General features: G+C 39.2%; 1 long non-coding RNA gene across 1 annotated transcript; it reads right to left on the reverse strand.

The window, feature by feature from the left end:
- Nucleotides 1–2,232: 2,232 nt before the first annotated feature.
- LOC147150555 (uncharacterized) lies at nt 2,233–4,603 on the reverse strand. The gene is made up of 4 exons (XR_015086235.1): nt 4,457–4,603; nt 3,451–3,595; nt 2,997–3,082; nt 2,233–2,784 (listed from the first exon to the last, which is right to left on the reverse strand). It is a non-coding gene; the product is annotated as an uncharacterized LOC147150555 (long non-coding RNA).
- Between the last annotated feature and the right edge of the window lie 15,317 nt (nt 4,604–19,920).

Raw genomic sequence — 19,920 nt, forward strand, 5'->3', positions numbered from 1 at the left:
TATGTAATATTAGGATAATTAAAAAATCTATAACAATAATGTATTTCTGTAGTAATATTTGGATTTCAGAGCGAATAGAGAAGCCTAAACATATGTTGAGGTTCACGAAAGAGCAGTACAGAAAGTTTTGGTACTGGTACTGCGTGGTAAAAACTGGAGGCTAATGGTGAAAAAAATATATATATAAAAAAAATCAGCAACCTGCCTTTTGAGCAAACAGTCCGTGAACGTATGTCCTCTCACTCCCTTTCATTTCCTCTTGCCGTCAGTGTGTGTCCCAGAAATGGTAGAGTCAAGGGTGCCCCTGCAAATAAGTGGTCATTACCATGACAACCACACTACCAGCTGGAATTGGAAGATGCTGTTCATGGCAACAGTGGCATGCAGCCAGTTCAACAGCCCGGCTTTCCCCTTGGGTGAGCTGTGAATGCCAGGATTTGGTGGTGTGTACATACGTATATGGGCCATTCTACTGAATTGGTTCAAATTCAGAGTTGGAAAAATGTGTGAAATTTGTATTTTATTTCTGAAAAACTTTTATTATATTCATGTTGCACCATATCTAAGGGGCACAGATATAGTAAAAGTACAGTCAATTTTCAAATAGTAGTTTTCTAGCTTTTCCCAAATATCTTGCCTGTCCCTAAAATGTGTCACTACCGAAACACACAATTACAGAAGAATAAAAATAATTCTACTAGCTGATTCATATTTTTTTCCATTCCCCCCCTCTATTTTTGTAAATTAATATACATGGTTTTGACATCAGGAGGCACGGGGGTCGACTGGTTAGCACGTCCTCCTCACAGTTCAGAGGTCGTGGGTTTGATCCCGGCTCCGGCCTCCCTGTGTGGACTTTGCATGTTCTCCCCGTGCCTGCATGGGTGTTCTCCGGGTACTCCGGTTTCCTCCCACATTCCAAAAACATGCGGGGTAAGTTGATTGAAGACTCTAAATTGCCCCTAGGTGTGATTGTGAGTGCGGATGTTTGTTAGTCTCTGTGTGCCCTGCGTTTGGCTGGCAACCAATTCTGGGTGTCCCCCGCCTACTGCCCGAAGACAGCTTGGATAGGCTCCAGCACGCCCCGCGACCCTTGTGAGGACAAGCGGTATAGTTAATGGATGGATGGATGGTTTTGACATCAGAATCAATCTAAATGAATTTTTAACAGAATTGAATTAGTTTTTCCAAAATAAATCAAAATGTATATGCTATTTTAAATTGTAAAATGTAGAAAGTTGGTCATATTGACTTCAAAAGTCATCATTAATTAAAACAAACATACACTTAAACAATCATTATCAAAAATTGTTGGTTGATAATTCAATACTTTTTTGTTTTTTTCTGTAGTGACTGCAAAATTTCAGATGTGACCATATTGTTGCTGCTGTTGCAGTAATACTTGGTGTGAGGGTACCATTGCAATCACTTAACCACTTTTAACGTGTATTATAACTAATGAAACATTATTTTTTCCATTTTCTAGTGCTGTGTGCTGTACTCAGGGTCGCAGCCGTTGATTGCAGCTGACTTAGGACAAAAGCAGAGTACACGCTGGACCGGTTTGTGGTCCGCTGCACTTGTCCATCACAGGGCTCTTCATCATTGAAAAACTGTGGTTTCACCTTCCAAATGAAAATTTAATTGGAATGACAAACATTTTTTTAACATACATTTCCCTGTATGTATGTTCCCTCTCTCTCTGTTTTTTGAGAGATATCTGGTGGTCTTGTCTTTTGCTCCATGCACTGTAAAATATAATACGTTGACTTTACTCAAAAAAAAAATATGCAAAGTTGTTGCCTCAAAAAAAGTAATTCACTTGAACTTAGATAAATTAGATTTCACCAACTTATTCGTTATGAGTAAGCAGGACTTCAATAAATTAAGTTAACTTAAGTTGAGTTAACTAAAATAGTTTTAGTTTGCAGTACTAAAATTTAACTTAAATTAATTAGTATTGCAAACTTATTTATTCTGAGTTTGCTTTACTCAATGAACATTGTATTTATTTATCGATCTATTTTAGTAACTCTAACTTAAAATTTGTGGGTTGTGAAAGCTTAATTCTCTTGAGTTTTACTCATACAGGTCAATTTAACTTTTTTTTTTTTTTACCTACATCAATTCTACAATATACAATAGGCTGATTAAAGAAATTAAAGAAAAATCTGATCATTATACCTGTAATGAGTTTCATGTTTGTTAAATAGCACTCATAAAATTAACAGAATACATCAGTGTATTTGTTTCATGTGGTTAAATGAACAGCAGTCATAAAATTAACATAGAATACATCACTGTCTCACAAACACCAACTGTCAATGAACAAATCACTCATACAAATACTATAAAAGTTACACTTGAACATTAAACATTTGCTTGGAACATTAACTTATTTTATTTCTTTTTTTTTACAAAATCTGCAAAATCTACATTTAGCAATTCAAACTGGCCGACGCCATTAGCTTGTTCAAACAGTGTGATTCATTTGGAAGGGAGGTTTTTGTTCCCCAATCCAAGCATCACTGCCTGAATGAATCGAAATGTGTTTCGCATGGACTTCGGGTAGGCTAAGTTAAGGGCAAACATGAGTTCAAACAGAAGACAGACTGCCTGGGAAAAGTCTCTGATATTCTCCATAACAGTACGTCCCACCCAGGTATGATAGCAGTGGAGATGGGCTTGGAGGTGCACTCCATTTGGACCCTGCTGCTGAGCATCTTCAATTACATTCAGAACCCCAAATGTGACTGAGGCAAGTGCTTCTTCTTTTGCTGTGTCCTGCAAAAAAGCACACAGGACTAGTTATTGAATGGAAATTGCTAAGATTTTAAAGATTTTATATACAGTACTCTTGGTTGACAATGTCTTTTTTAGTTCATCCAAGGGGATTTTTTGAACTGTGTTGGGGAAAATAATTATAATTTAAATGAAATATGAAATACATAAACATGATTTATCAATAAACCGATATCAATGTTTATTTTACTTACAAGGCAAGTATTGTAAACTTCAGTGGAGTGAGGAGAACTGGCAGGTCTTTGAGGACAACTGTCTGAAGTGCTGTCACATCAGGCGACTGAAATTACAAAGAGAACAGATAAGTCAAGAACTTTGTAGCATTTTGCGAATTTAGGAGAATATGATTTGTGTCCTGTATTTCTTGACTTACTTTATTAGGTCCCAACACTTGAGTGATATGCAAAGTACGTGAAACAGGCCTATATGAACCTTCCACAAACGCAACATTAATCAGAATGCGTTTTTTCAACTAGTGGGTCAGCATAGAACATATTCTTGAAAAAATAATGGGTTGACTTGCTCTTTAAGTTTGAGATTGATACTACAAAAGTAATGTCAAAGTAAATAAGTACATTTGTTTTAGGTGCATATTTTTAATCAATATGTGCAATCATGAGGTCGCTGATGGTGTAGTGGTACATTTACCCGAGTTGTGAGCCGGCAGCGTGGGATTGGCTCCCACTCAGTGACTGTGTCTGTGTGACCCACGACTGGCTGGCGATCAGTTTAGGGTGTACTCTGCCTTTCGCCCATTGTCAGCTGGGATAGACTCCAGCTCCTCCCCACGACCCTGTACAGGATAAGCGGTGTGGAAGATGACACACATGACATGATGTGCAATCATTTTTTCAACAGCAAAAAAAAAATGTAATGAATGAATTTTAGATCCCATATTACAATGTATAGTGTGTTTGATTGTCAACCCTTCAAGCGCCATGATTAAAAAAAAAAAAAAAAAACAATTTTGATATCATGAATTCAAAAGGCTGCAACTTTTGAAACTTTAAAGTGGTGGCAGATAAAACTATTCCATAAATGTGGAGATGGCTATTGATTGATCACTTTCTAAGATCTTGTGGGCACATTTGGTAGATTTGTGACAAGGCGCCACAATTCAGCCTACTGTACAAGAAATACAGGAAATCAGCGAGCTCAGACAATGTTAGGTGCCTGTTAATAGCCGACAAGTTTAAGCGTCAGATTCAATCTGTCCCATCTTCCACACAAAACCAACCAGAGTAACCAACGCTGCTCTAATAAGGGAAAAGCAAAAATATATACAACTAAAACAGCGTTTAATTCAGCAACGTACTCGTCGCAAAATAGTGCGACTTTTGGCGGTTAAAGGGATGGACAAGCATTGAGCAGTCTTAATTCGGAGAAGCCAAGCTATCAAGTGAAATGAATACTCCAACGGTTAATTGGAATTTCGCAATTATTTTCACAATGAGAAAACATTAACGGTAGCTTTTGTGTGCCATTCCATACAGTGTATGCGACGAAGTGACTTTTGTGGAGTCCGGCGCCATTATTGCTGAGTACATCACGTATTTATACCACTTAAGCCCTTGGCGGTGACACGCACTAACGTGAAACCACAACAACAAGAGCAACAACATCACCTTGGCGGTTCATAAAATAGTTTACTTACCAAGTAACACTGGTTCAGACTAAAGGGTCCGCTTCCAGTTTACAGGTTCCATTAAATTCCACCGTGGATTTTCCAATGAGTTGAGAGAGGCGCGCGTACGTCCGTATGAAATGGTGCACGTCTGCGCATGTCTGGAAGAACCCGCAAAGGACCCTGGGACAATAACTTGTTCTATCTAATTTAACTGGACTCGGTTAAATTAAGTTAAGCATGTTCCCCAACAGAAAAGTTCTACTTACTTATTTAAAATGAGTGTTCATAACAAGTTAAAGATTTTTGAGGAAGGTTCACTAATAATTTTCTATTAATTTGAATTTTTGTTTTTTACAGTGTGCTCTTCTGACTTTCCTTTGCTCTCTGCTGGATACTTTATTGGTAGACTTCAGCTTTCCTTCTTCCTTCCATTTCTTATTTCTTTCTCTTTCCTTTACTAAATATTCTTTGGATTTCACTGGGTCATTCTAACCCTTCGCCTGTACTCTGTCTCTGCTAGGCTTTTTGGCATGTTGGTGTTTTTCCCTTCAAATTAAGATAAAATATGTAATAGAATATTGTTAAAATCAGAAAGATGTATGACATATGTATCTGTGTATTATATTATTTAAAACTTACTTTATTCAAAAAGAAACATCATATTGTCACTACCGAAACCTATTTGTATGTTTCGGTAGTGACTGTTTCGGTTTGATTATTCCCTTCAAATTAACATAAAATATGAAATAGAATATTGTTAAAATCAGAAAGATCCATGCATGACATATGTATCTATGTATTATATTATGTAAAAGTTACTTTATTCAAAAATAAACATCATATTGTCATTAAAGAAACCATTATGTCACAACCGAAACCTTTCTGTATGTTTCGGTAGTGACTGTTTCGGTTTTATTTTTCCCTTCAAATTAAGATAAAATATGGAATAGAATATAGTTAAAATCAGAAAGATCTATGTATGACATATGTATCTGTGTATTATATTATTTAAAACTTACTTTATTCAAAAAGAAACATCATATTGTCACTACCGAAACCATTATGTCACTATCGAAACGTTTCGGTGGTGACCGTTTCGGTAGTGATGTTTTATGATAGTTGTTGACAATACTCAACAATGCTAGGCACAATGTGGCTACCACAGACGGTTTTGAGCATGTGTACAGAGATAGAAAACAGTACATTTAGCATTAAAATCAAAAGTGCTCATTTTATTGCCGAAATGAGGTGTTCGGTAGTGACGGTCCTAAAAACCACATGCTGATTTTTAGACTTTGGAGGGCACATAACTTAATAATGCTGCCAACTAATTACTCGCCATGTGGCCGGTGATGAACATGAAGGTAATGTCTCTTAATGGTGAAATTTCTGTGGATGTGGCTAAAACTAAGCCCTGCCTACAGACAAATACTCTTTGCATTTCGGTAGTGACGTGAAAAGTTGGGACAGGTTTTTTTACATAAAGACTTCAAATTTGAAAAAAAATCAACAAAATCAATGTAAATCTTTCACAATACATTTCAAAGCAACCAAAATGTTCTATTAAAGTAAAGTATTTTGTAAATTGGCAAAAATCTTCTACATTTTTTTTTCCATGAATTGAAATTCAGGAGTTAGAGATTGGGACAGCCACGTCCCAATAGGAAGTGACATAGAAAAGACTTTTTACACATTCAGTTTAATAGTATCTCAATTAATGCCTTGTGGTAAAATAGATCATAACAAGATATGACTAAATATGCAAGGTCTGAACACTTCATTGTTATTCAAAATTTGATTTTCATTGTGGGACAGCAATTTCAACCAATTCGGTAGAATGGCTCATATATATTATATAAATGAAGTCATTTTTATCGGTCCAATACTGCAATTTTAGGCTGATATTTAAAGCTGCATTAAAATATAATAATTTACTGTACAACCATCCAAAGTCTCTAACTCAAACTCTAAAAACAATATATATTATAAATATTGAAACTTGGTGTAAAAATGTCTGAAGCGCACGCTCCCATTCACTTGAATAAGAGCCGTAGCTGAGGCTCCCTCGGCGCGGTCACCCGGACCGACCGCCACGGCCTTCATCTGTGGCCGCTGGAGAATGATGACCACCGATGCTTTTTATAACAGTACGTTTACCTTTGTTGCTGAATACTATAATCGTGTGGAATTAATCGACACTGGATTAGAGTACAAATTGATGAGATCCAGCGACTTTTCACTGCACTTTCACACCTCCGTGAATTATGGTGGCGGAAGGCAATGCAAACAAAAACAGCAGCCGAGCTATATTGCTCATCTTAAATTCACATAGTGAGGATAAGGTTCAGTAAATGGATGAATGGCAAACGCTTTGGCACTACACTGTGTCCTACTGTACTTGTTATAACGGCTCGTTGCTGTTCTGCTATGGTGTGAGTGACTTTTGTCATCATTTTTATTTATTTTGGTCCATAAAACATCGGCCTGTCACTATAGCAACTTATCGTTCGATGAGAAGAAATTGTGTTTTGGGACTCGATAAATGGTCACTTGTATGCCACGTTTCTCTCTCAGGCTAACACGAAAGTGCTGATGCATGCTTTCATTTCCTGTCGTTTAGATTACTGTAATGCCCTGCTCTCTGGCCTCCCGAAAAAGAGCATTTCACCACTGCAACTACTGCAGAATTCAGCCGCTCGGGTGCTGACGAGAACCAGAGGGCGGGAGCACATTACGCAAGTTTTGAAATTGCTGCATTGGCTCCCTGTGTGTTTCAGGATCGATTTGAAGGTACTTTTATTAGTTTAAAAATGTGTTAATGGTCTTGCGCCATCTTATTTATCTAATTTGCTTTTATCATACCAACCCTCGCGGATCCTGAGGTCCTCTGGCGCCGGCCTTTTATTTATTCCAAGGGTGAGGACCAAAATGCATGGCGAGGCTGCATTCAGCCATTTTGGTCCTCACCTTGGGAATAGCGTGTCCGCTGATAGTGTAGTGGTACACACGCCCGAGTTGTGTGCGGGCAGCGCGTGATCGATTCCCGCTCAGTGACGGTGTCTGTGTGTGCCCTGCGACTGGCTGGCGACCAGCTCGGGGTGTAGTCTGCCTTCGCCCGTTGACGGCTGGGATAGGCTCCAGCAACTCCCCGCGACCCTGTATAGGATAAGCAGTTTGGAAGATGACATGACATGACATGACCTTTGGAATAGCCTGCCAGAGGACATCAGGTCTGCAGAGACTGTTGATATTTTTAAGAGGAAGCTCAAGACACACCTTTTTAGTTTGGGTTTCAACAACTTTTAAATAAGTTATCTTTTCTTTTGATTGAAGATTATTTTTTTATCTTATCTTACTGATTCTAGTTCTTAGACTATACTACTGTTCTGTCTTTTAGTTTTGTTGCTCTCTGCCGTTGTCAGCTTTTAGCTCCAGTGTTTCCTCATGGGGGGGCCTCCGCTTTGAGGGAGGGGTGACTGCTCTTCCCGCGGGGGCTGTCATCGCAGGGACTCCTTGGGTCCGGGTGGCCGGCGGCCTCTACACTTTGTGTGGGGTCCGCCTGTCTAATCCGGGCCTCTATGGTGGTGGCGCCCCTGTGGCCGTGGGCTGTCATTCCCCTCGGCGCGGAGAGCTCCCCTTGGGTACCCTTTCCTCATATGGTTTCTCTGTGCCTTGTCATGTCTTTTCAACACATTTTATCAGGTTGTGCATTTTGTGTGGGTGTGTGAATGATTGCTGATGTACTAATGGATATCTGTCTTGGGTTTGTTGGGAGGGAGGGCATGAACGGATTTTTTTTTTTTCTTTTTCTAATTATCTATTTATTTTTTATTATAATTTTTTTTTTTCAAATGTTTTGCTTTGAATATTTTAAAGCACTTTGAGTTGCATTTTTATGTATGAAAAGTGCTATATAAATAAAATGTGATTGATTGATTGATTGATTGATTGTATGCGTGTTTTTTATCAACATTCACTCATGCCGTTTTCCCTCTCCTGTCTGTCAACTTCCAATATTGATGATTACATAGACGAAAAAAATGGGCTTCCGACTATGTTTAGTCCGACTATTTTAAGTTTCTGAGTTTCCCGTTTATCGTCTACAAAATGGGCATCCGTCATAGGCGGGTAGGTGGAGAGGTCCGTCATATAGGCGATATGCCCAGCTCTGCTTAATTCAACTACGCGAGCCAAACCACAGCCAAACGTACAGTGAAGACAATGTTGAAAGAGGTGTCTGGCGTAATCCACCAGGAAAGTTTAGGATCTGAGGTCGTTGTAGCAATGACAAAGATGCTTTCCTATTTATTACAAGACAATGTGTTGTTCGTGTATATAATTATTTATCTTGAGTTGTTACTTAAAGAGGAAGTCAACGCAAACATTTTTTTTTCAAGAATATGTTCTATGCAAGCCCACTAGTTGAAACAGAGCATTCTGATAAATATTGCATTTGTGGAATAAGTGTTAATCCACTCGTTTTTAGCCATCTCTGGGGGCGGCAATCACGGCTGACCTGTTTTCTGAATCTGATTGGTCGTTGTGAGCAGTTGTGATGTCATTTTCAGTCGACAGAAGACAAAATGGCCGCCCCCAGAGATGGCTAAAACGAGTGCATTTTGCTGCTTAATTTATATTCCACAAACGCAAAATTAATCAGAATGCAGTGTTTCAACTAGTGGGCCTGCTGGGAACATATTCTTGAAAAAAGGCCTTACCAAGGCCCAAAAACAGTGATGATCAAGGTAAACACTGCAGTAATATACAATGTAAGTACTGATTCACATCGACACAAAAGGCAGGTTAAAAAAAATAATAATAATAAAGAGGGGGGGTTGCATCAGAGAATTGTGAAGCCCTTGCAACATGCCCTCCCTGTTTCTTTATAGTCTCAGTAGATGTTTCGTGTTGAAATGTATTCAGTGCTCATTGACCTAGAAGAAACAAATAGAAATAAAATACTTCTTTTGTAGAGCTTCGCAATCATTGCACTGGTATCCTATTATAAAAAAAAGTTTCCTGTGGGCAGTAAACTACAGAGCTGACTTAATCTTTGGGCAAAACATGGTAATTAACTGTAAGATCTCCACCCAGCGAGGCGCTGCCCTGCATTTTCTCTTTGAACTGGCTGATAAACAGTGTTTTTCAGAGTGCCTTCATATCTATGTAAATAAACAATTAAGATTTGGAATACAACATGAGGGAAATTTCTTTGCTGTGCCGTGTTCTTTTAGCTATGCGTCATTTCTGGCACAACATGATTTCTCTGGCTCAGCCTCTCCCAACATAAGGAGTATTTATAGAAATTATTGTATCCAAGGTATACATTTATGTCCATATGTATGTGTTGATTTTTTTTTCTTTATTAATTGATTTTATGATATGGAAGTATACTGAATTAGGATTTTTGGCTCAGTCCCAAACCACAAGATTGTTTAGTAGTACATAATTAATGGAGGAATATAAAATAGTTAATAGTTGGAACACAGATACAGTGTTTCTGCAGTGGAAACGCTCAAGTTTAAATTATGATCATTCTAATAAATAATAGCGGTTGAAACGCAGAGGGAGTAATGATAACATGTAGTGCCCCCTCCCCCTTTCCTTAACGCTGCATGTTACAGGCCAAACAGTAACTGAATCATAATTATGTTTCAATTTCAAACAGTGTCCTATTTTTTTTTTAATAATAATAAAGGGATGGAAATTTAGGTTTAGATTTTTCTATCCAATTTATAAATTAATCAAAACAATAATTGAAAGATTAATCAATTATTAGCCTACAATAATAGCTAGTGAGCAGCTTGTCACGATCGGGGAACGGTGTCGAGGAGTGGGACGGTGGACCCAAAAACAGGACTGTGAGACAGGGGGTAAGTGTAGGACCTACACCTACACTGCAGGTGATTTTAATGATATGTGACAGAAGAGGCATGGTTCGACGTGACCGGAGTAGCAGGGCTGGACGTGACCGGAGAACCAGGACTGGACGTGATCGCAGAAGCTGAACATGACGTGACCGGGGGAGCTAGCGCGACTTGACGTGACCGGGGAAGCGGGGCATATCGAGGCCAAGGAGGCAGAGCTTAACATGACCGGGCAAGCTAGGCTAGAATCTATGAAACATAACGAAATGGAACTCACACCGCAAGGGTACGCAATGACAAAGACTCACTAAGACACAGACAGACTAGGACAAGCAGAGACAATGACAATGACTAGTGTTGGGTCGTTTGCGAACGATTCGTTCAAAAAGAACAAATCTTTTCAGGTAACATGAGTGAATGGATCACCTCCTGAAGTGATTCGTTCTTTTCTCAGTTCATTTGAGCTCAGCCACGCGCATGTTGTCAATCTTCGCGATCGACCAATCAGCAGCCAACGTCAGATGTAAACGGGATTTACTGAACATACTGCCACGCTATTGGCCTTCATCATACAGACACAGACACAGAAACACTGAGTAAAGCATGAAACTAAAAAAAACAAAAAAAAAACAGACCAAACACGACACAGCTCTCAAACTGATGAATATGCAGCTAATCCATGTGATCGGTATTTGGTATCGGACAGTCTGACTCATAGATGATCAGCATATCGAAATCAACAGCATAAAAACCTGTCTATATTATTGGTCAGTCCCTGCGTGTGAATGTTTTTTTTTTTTTTGCTGTTGTTTTTCTTTTTTTCACAAATTCTTTACTTTCTTGAACTTAAGTGTTGAAAATGGCTTGCTCTCTTTGACGATGCAATGTGGTTGAACAAACACGCCATTTTGGGGGTCTCCTGAAAAGTGGTTATTTTGGAGGTACGAGAATTCCGCCCGACGCCAGCGATATAGACATGCTTCATCCAATAGTTGTCTGTCCCCAACATGAAACACTAATGTCACCTAGCGGCAGAATAATTATAAGATCATTTAGCTCAATATAATTTAGCGATTCAATGTTTGAAACTCTTTAACTGCATAGTACTATATCTTTTTTTAAAAAGCTGCAAGCAGGCACCAGTGTGCTCCCGCTGTACTAAACAGTTCAATTGATTGGCATATAAGTGTATGTGAAATGTATGTGTATGTGAATGTGAAATATGTGTGTAAAGCTCTTTGGGTAGTCACCATATGATGTAGACTAATTGGCCCTCATGCGTGTGGCGTGGTCGCGAGGCAGCCAAAGTTCATCTCAACCTGCTCGGCGAATGGCTTCTTTAGGCTTCTTTATACTCCTGCGTTGGTGCGGGCGACAACTGCCGCAAAAAGGATATTCCACAAACACAATATTAATCAGAATGCCTTCTTTCAACTAGGGGGCCTGCATAGAACATATTCTTGAAAAAAAAATGTTTGGGTTGACTTCCCCTTCTATTGAAAAAACAAGCACTGGATTCAACTCAAACAAACAGCCCCTCAGCCCTTTCAAACACACACACACCCACACGCGCACGCACACATGCAATCATTTACATTGGTGTTGTTTTGACAGATTTATTTATTTCTTCTTGAGGGCGACTTGTTGCCCAAGCGCCGCTTGGATTCAGAACTATGAGAGCAGTCATTTTTACCGATGTGGACCACTGAGATTGTCCCGTGCGGCTTTCGATCGCGCTGCGTGTATCATGCTGTTATAAAATACAGCTGCTTTGGAGCAAACGGCATATTATTTTGTATTTATTATTTTTCTAAAATGCTGCAATATTGTTTTGTGAGTGTATAATTATTTATTTATATTGTGCTTAAGTATTTATTCCTTTTCGATTTGGTTTGGTACCGCGCATTTCCTGAGTGGAGAAGAAAGGAGAGAGAGAGGTGAATTAGAGCGAGGCTGTTCACGTCTGAATAACTGAATAAAGACGCAACAAAAACTGTCCTGTCGTGTCACTTCTGTTTAGCAAGCAAGGAAGACATCAGAAGAAATACATAAAGTCAAACCTATATTGTAACCCGCCATACCACGGCCGCCGAAGATAAGGAAGAACAACTACACTACCAACATGTACGTCAGCGACTCAGCCGTGCATGTCAGCCGAGCAATTCATCCTCATCGTCAATATTTTGAAGCAGATGTAACGCCTCCTCTACTCTGAAGCTTTTTTTTAAAATATACATGTATAGATCATGCTAACCAGCAGCCACTATCAATGCAGCCGCTGGTTGCTATGGAAACCTTAATCACGTCATGTTGGGGGACTACACAAGCAGACAGGCTGCCGTTGATAATGGCCAAAACTGATTCACCAATGCTCGGGAGAACCTCCTTAAAGAAGTGAGGACGACCGGAGTCATAAGGGGAGCCAGATCTGTGCCTAAAATAATTCCTCTATTATATTCCTCAGTGACCCTGCTCTCACATCTCTGTATAGTTTGTTGCCAGTCATCTTCCCCGAGAAGGTAGCACAGTTATTGTTACCCTTACATATCATATTCACTTTCTCAAATGCGGGTCACTGATGGTGTAGTGGTACACACGCCTGAGTTGTGTGCGGGCAGCGTGGGATCGGTTCCCGCTCAGTGACGTTGTCTGTGTGTGTGTGCCCTGCGACTGGCTGGCGACCAGTTCGGGGTGTAGTCTGCCTTTCTCCCGTTGTCAGCTGGGATAGGCTCTAGCACCCCTCACGACCCTGTACTCATTAAGCGGTGTTGAAAATGGATGGATGGATATCTACAAATACAGAGTTGGGTGACATGGATGGTAGGGGTTGAGCCGATTAGTCAATGAGTCAACTTTACAACTCGCCATTTAAAGGTTGAAATCAACTTCCCACGTGGCATTTTGTCAATCGGCAGTATACTGAGGAGTTTCGACTCCCCTTGCCTAAGGACTTCAACGCTCTGGTGGAGCAGTGAAATGTCTGGCAATGGTGACGCAGTCTTCATACATCTGCGCAGGTCCGAGTTATGGATGATAATAGCAGTTTAGCCTCGCTAGCTATGACGATTGACGCTAATTTTGAAATATTCATAACAGCGGGACCACAGCAGGGGCGGAGCCATGGGTGGGCCTGCGTGTGCACAGGCCTACCCGGATTGACACACTGCCCACCCAGTGAGATTCATGAAATTTATACTTTAAAATTTTTAGTAAATCCTTATTAATCTCCTAAGGCCCAAGCTGTTTTTTTTATACGCATTTTTTATTTCTTTTTGCTATTTGGGCTTATTGGAACCTAATTAGCAGAAAAACTAAGCATCATCTTTTAGTTATTTGTATTGTGTTGTACTGTGTTTTGTATACAGTATTTTGACTGTAGTATGTAATACTCTTCTGAGACCACAAGATGGCAGTGTAAGTGCCCACATATGTGTCAAAAAACACCCACAGTTCCACAGTGCACGCGCTTGTGGACACAAGAGCTAGAAAGTGCTGTCCATGTATGTGGCCACTAAGCCTGAGGAGGTTAAATTATTTTTGAATGAGTGTTTCCTTGTGTGTGTTCTTTTTATTTTATTGATATTAAGAATGGCATAATTGTGGTTGTCTAAGGAAGACCTGAACTTCATATTATTCGGTTTGTCATTTTATTTGAATATAGGATGTGTCGGGACAGTAGGATTGGGCTCAGTGAGAGAAATATTCAGGCACACCCTGATTTTTCCAGGCACACCCATTAGCCACGGTCTGGAACACAATGATATAATTTGACTTTAAATCTGATATTGTACAACTGTATAAAGTTGTAGGACATATAGGCTACAGTATATTCATCATTCAACACCACATTCTCCTGTAAAAGTGCACACCATATGAAGGAATTCACCGAATGACATCCATGTTGTTACCATGCAAAGATAGTATGTCGCACGTTTTGTAAAAAGATCTGCAGCATCACTGTTCACGTCATACGATACAGCCAACATATCAATACCAAAATACATTTTTTGTAGCAGTCAGTCGTGATTTCTGCTGTCAGCACATAAGTATATAAATAAAGTCCACCAATTTACAGTAAAACAAGTGATGCGGAAATGTTATATTATGCATGGTTGGAGGAATGTGGGGGTTTGGGCTGGTAGCGAAGGAATACCTTGTTGTCATGGCAACTAATGGACCATGTTGCGCGAGTCGTATCCAACTGCCTTTCCTGTTAGATGTCCTTGCAGTGCTGATGCGAGCCAATCAGAATCCTTCCATTATAATGAGCAGCATCTCTAACTTTCCGATACAAGTACTGGTCGTCAAATAATTGTTAAAGATCCCCATTTGAATGACGAGGGATTTGGAAATTGGTTGTTTGAATGCTCTATCTACTTTGTAAGTTGAGTTTGACATACATACTGGCTCCTGAACAGACTTTAAGAATCAATAAAATATTCCTTGTCCTGGAAAAAAATATATCAGGAAGGACAGGGTATATATGATCTTGAACAACACACACACACACACACCCATGCACACATTCAGTACACACACATCAAAGCTCAGACATGGGGGTAGCTATTTGGCTGTTCGTCCACATTCACAGCAGCAGCAGACCTATTTGCAAAGTGGGCCACTATATAGGGCACTCTGGGAAAAAAAAAACAAGGGCTAAAAAGAGGATAGGAGGCATATGACAGCGGCGACAGAGTGCAGTGTCCAAACGCAGCACATGCATGCAAATATTACATGTTCATTAGCAGAGAATGTTAATGTTAAGCTACACTGGAATTATAATGCAGTATGTGATCAGGGTAACGGCTTTTGATTGGTGATCGGCTGTAAATGGCACATATAGTTTGAAGAGCACTGAAAATGTGTTAGATGTTGACTTGAGTTGATATTTTCTTGAGATTTAAAGTACAGTTAATTAACTAATAAATACTCTTTAATTACACGTTTTGTTACATTTAAAAAAATCGAATCAAGATTGCCCACACCATCGCTGACAAAGGATGGCTGGTTCATCCCGGTAGACGGTTCCCCTGCGTAGTTCACCGTTAGGCGACAAAAAATCATTTTCTTCGGCATCATACAAATAGGATGTAACTTTGTTTGCATGTCCCTAAATACCTCAAAATTAGGTTTGATAGGTCGATATAAAAAAAGCAAGCCGGATTTCATTGCATTTTGGGCGGTCAAAGATGAGTTGTCCCACCATGCCTGTGATAAACATAGAAATCCTGCATGAAAATCATCAAGTTGAAACGAACAGACAGTAGGGATTCCAATCTAAAAATAGACGCTGAAAACACCTTTTTAATTTAACTAGCCAGAGTGCATTTTTCTGAGAGCAGTGCAAACAGTCCTGCGTAATGTGATCAAACGAAAACCTTTGTTGTATATCAAATAAAAATGCATTATTTAATAACAGTAGACTCTATAAACCTCCGGCATGTGAATGTCATGGTTTTGGCTCGGACCTTTGTTTTGGTTTTAGCTCCAGCTGGAGTGGAGGGTGTTCGATTCAGTTTCGCACCTGTATCTTGTTGTAATTACCAGGATATAAAAAGACTCCTACTGCTGACTTGCCTTGTTGGATTATTGACCTTGCTTTGCTGTTCTGCTCAAGAGATATTTTCTAGACCTCATCTTCACGCTGATCACGATGACACTGATCTAGCAGCTCGATTATGGGTGGCCAAGTCCGGTCCTCAAGAGCCACAATCCAGCCTGTTTTAGGTTTATCCCTACGGTAACACACCTGATTCAAATCATCAGGCTCATTATCAGGCTTTTGCAAATCTTGCTGATGAGCTTGATCATTTGAAACAGGTGTGTTGCCGTAGAAATAAACCTAAGACAGGCTGGATTGTAGCTCTTGAGGACCGGACTTGGCCAACAGATTTAAGTCTCGCGTGTTTGGATTAGTGCCGTTTTGTTTTGTGTATTTTCGGGTGTCAAATTTACCTTGCCGTTTGCAAGCACTTTTTATTCATATTTGGTTTTCCTGGTTCTTTGTTGCCGCCGATTTCTGTTTGTACTTTGTCGGTACTTCATTTTTCTGTCAATAAATATTTTTGTTTGGTGGTTTATCTGAGTCTGCATTTGTGGGATCCAGACACCACCTGGTTCGTTTTTGTACCGTGTCAATGAACATGCGCCTTTGACATCCCATGTCCTTATTTAAGATGGGAGTCGCTCTGTTCTTTAAATTCTTGAGGTTGTTTTATTGCAATTATGGCCATTGTTTGTTTGTATTTATGTGACATTTGTTGGTCGCATTTCTGCCCTCATAACCATTACCTCCTATAGCAGGTCGTTTCACCACTGAGCCAAATGAAAGAATAAACTGAATCAAGCTTAATTTTCTAAATGCTACAATAATCATAGTACAGATTTTACACACTTTTGGTGGAATTAATTGTTTGAAAAACCAGGTTATAACATCACACATTAATCATGCAAAGTACCTCACAATTGTGATGAGGACAGCACTTAATGCCATCGATCCTACTGGGAGGATGAGATCACGGTGGGGCCACTGATGATTGCATCTGCGCGTATTTATCTGAAAGGGCTTCTACATCCTTCTCTGGAGCTCTAAAAATCCTTATTTCTATCTTTGGTGTCACAGAAAATCGGCATTGATTTCCTGTCATTGAGCAAACTTCTGTATGTTGCTTTATCATCATTACTGAACAGAAGTGATCTGTTTCTCATTTGCTCAATTGCCTGCAGTGTGCGCAGTGGTGCAGCAAGTCTTACACTGTAAGCCATTATAAGACTTTTCACTCAAAGAGCAGACTTGGCATATTGACTTTTCAAGTAAACTCAATCGAACAATAAGAAATGAGATAGAATATCTCTCAGGTGTGCAGCTCTTCTCCATTCACTCACTAACCACGGAAAAAAATGAACAGTTGATGCATAGCGAGGTTTAACAAACTGTATGAAAAATGACAAATTCCAGTATTATATAACTTCATGGAATTATTATTGAAAATATGGTCTGAACTCAGACTTAGAGAACATTCTTCCTGTTTATGCATGTCATTGTACCATGATATTTCCTACTGCAGTGTTACTCCTACATACCTGTGGTTCCGCATGGACAGATTCACTTATTTGTGGATTTAAAGGAAAAAAATTGGGGGGTGGGGCGGAGGTTTAACCCCCTATTATTAGTGGAAAATGCTTATTGGCTTTATATTCCAGTTTTTCAAGAATTTTGGACGTTGAAATTTTTTTGGTGGGGGTGATAAATTTGTTGGGTTTTTTTCATGTAAATTGAATGGACGCCACTTATTCATGGATTTTCGCTTTTCGGTCCCTACCTACCATGAATAGCAGGCCACTGTATAAGAAAAATACTGATAATGCACTCTACTGTATTTCGCCAAACTGATGGTTGTGGGTGTTCATAAAAATATATGTATGAATAAAGTGTTAATCTGAAGGAGGTGTTCATTTGAGTGGAGGCCTTTATTTGTACAAATTTTGGTCTAAAACGTGGAGCTAGATACCTTGATGTCTTTTGATTGATTGAAAAATTCATACTTTTTTTTTTACTACTTATGTTACAATATAACTGGAATATATAGTTTAACCTGTTCGATTTTCAAAGTCAGCAATTACAAGTATTTATATACAGTACATTGTTCTGACTGAATATTCTGTGGTGTGGGCTGTGTTAACTTGAGTGGTTTTCTTTCTTTCTAGTGTGCTTGAAAAACTAAATATGTTAAACATGTTTAGTATTTTCAAGTGCAAATAACTATTTTATGGGTTTCCAGAATAGAATGAAAATAATGGAGGAATGAGAAAATATCAGTAGAGGTCAAGGGGACGGAAGGGGCAGCGCCCTTGCACCACCGCAACCATATGTCATACACTGTCAGAGAAAATAACAGAGCTGGGCATTCCATCCCAGGGACGCAATGGTCTGTCCGTCCATCCCGGACGGATGCCTATTTTGTAGACGGAGGGAGGGAGGACAAGAACTCTTTTAAAAAGGATGGACTAAGCAAGGTCGGAAGTGGGTTTTCGTCCGTCCATCTATTCGTCCCTAACCGGGTCAAGTACCGACTGAAGGTGTTGTGTTAGGTTCTTTTAAAAAGCAAGACCACTGCATGTTCTCTTCGACGGAGCCGACTTCATTAATTGGCTGCACAAAGCTTTTCATAATGCTTCCCAGTAGTCACATTGCACATGAATATTCTGCCCTCTAGTGGTTCAACACATGTCAGGATGCCAGTTCACTGACTGACAGAAACACGCCAGCCTGTCTTGTGTGTAATCCGGGATCGCAATTTTTTTAGTAAATTGTTAACATCTAATACCTTAATACTATGCATGCAGAGTATGTCCTTGTGTTGGACATCTTTAGACCGTAAAAATCTCTACCAGCGTATACATTTAAATGACCTGGAAATGTAAGTCTTTGTTTCCTCTTAAAATAACCTTGTTTTATTTTGCAATCATTATTTTATAAAAACTGAAAACGTCTTGCGTTTAAATGTAAATGGTTTGCAATAAAACGCAATAGTATTACATTATTACTGAAATATTCTGATGTCCCCTGGCTTGCTCCAGTCAGCATCATCATCATCATCATCATCTTCATCACATCACAGCTAAATGCTATCTTGGTTAAACAGTTGTAAACAATTCAATCCACTCACGATACTCGCAGCCAGTAAGTGCATGGGAAATTAGCCAGCTAATGATCTTTAAATAATGTTTATGAGTGCACTGAGGGGTTTTCAGATTTTTTTACATTTTTACTATATTTTATGTTTTTGGGCGGATCGACGGAATGTAAGGACGCAAGGGCTATTATTTTAATTAATAAGGATGGAGGGATGAGGACGGAAGGGTACCCAGCAAAAAAGGGTAAAGCTCTAGAAAATAATAATACATTTAGTTTGAATTAGTATCTTTTACGATCAAATGGCTTGTCATTGGAGCAGTACTCTCAAGGGTGTATCTATTGTAACACTTAAAGATCAAGTGTGAAGTAAACTTGGCCAACTACCTTTTGAGTAATACTAACGGCTAAAACTATTTTAAGCATACTTTCGTTTGTTTTGTTTTATTACGCAACCCACCCAGATTCATAATTATGCCCATAGCGACCAGTGTTGGGGGTAACGCGTTACAAAAGTAACGCAGTACAGTAATACATTACATTTAACAGTAATACATTACATTTAGGCAGTAACGACATAATGTAACTTATTACTCCGATTTTTTTGTAATATTATTACAGTTACTGAGCCGGGTAACGCGCTACGAATGGGACTATTATACATATGTTGACATCTGTATTTTACATTTAACAAGTAGGTCTGTTTTTAACATTACGTGATCAAAGCTATTACTTCCAGCAATACTTCAATAAAAAGTTCCTGTCGCACTTGGAGCTACACGTGACAACGTTAGTGCGCGAGTCAATTCTGTGCCATGCAATTTAATTGTGTCTACACCATTGACAACACCCTAGAGGGCTGAGAAGTTATTGTTTGTGACAATATTCACTGTCACGGTTTCATCAAATAAAATGCAAATCATAGACACAAAAGACAAGCAAGAACAAACCTAAGTAAAACAAAGCGAATAAACTGGAAAAAAATAAGT

Source organism: Filicampus tigris, chromosome 3, assembly GCF_054856515.1.
Source record: "Filicampus tigris isolate MCC_2025a chromosome 3, RoL_Ftig_1.0, whole genome shotgun sequence".
Classification (NCBI taxonomy): Eukaryota; Metazoa; Chordata; class Actinopteri; order Syngnathiformes; family Syngnathidae; genus Filicampus; species Filicampus tigris.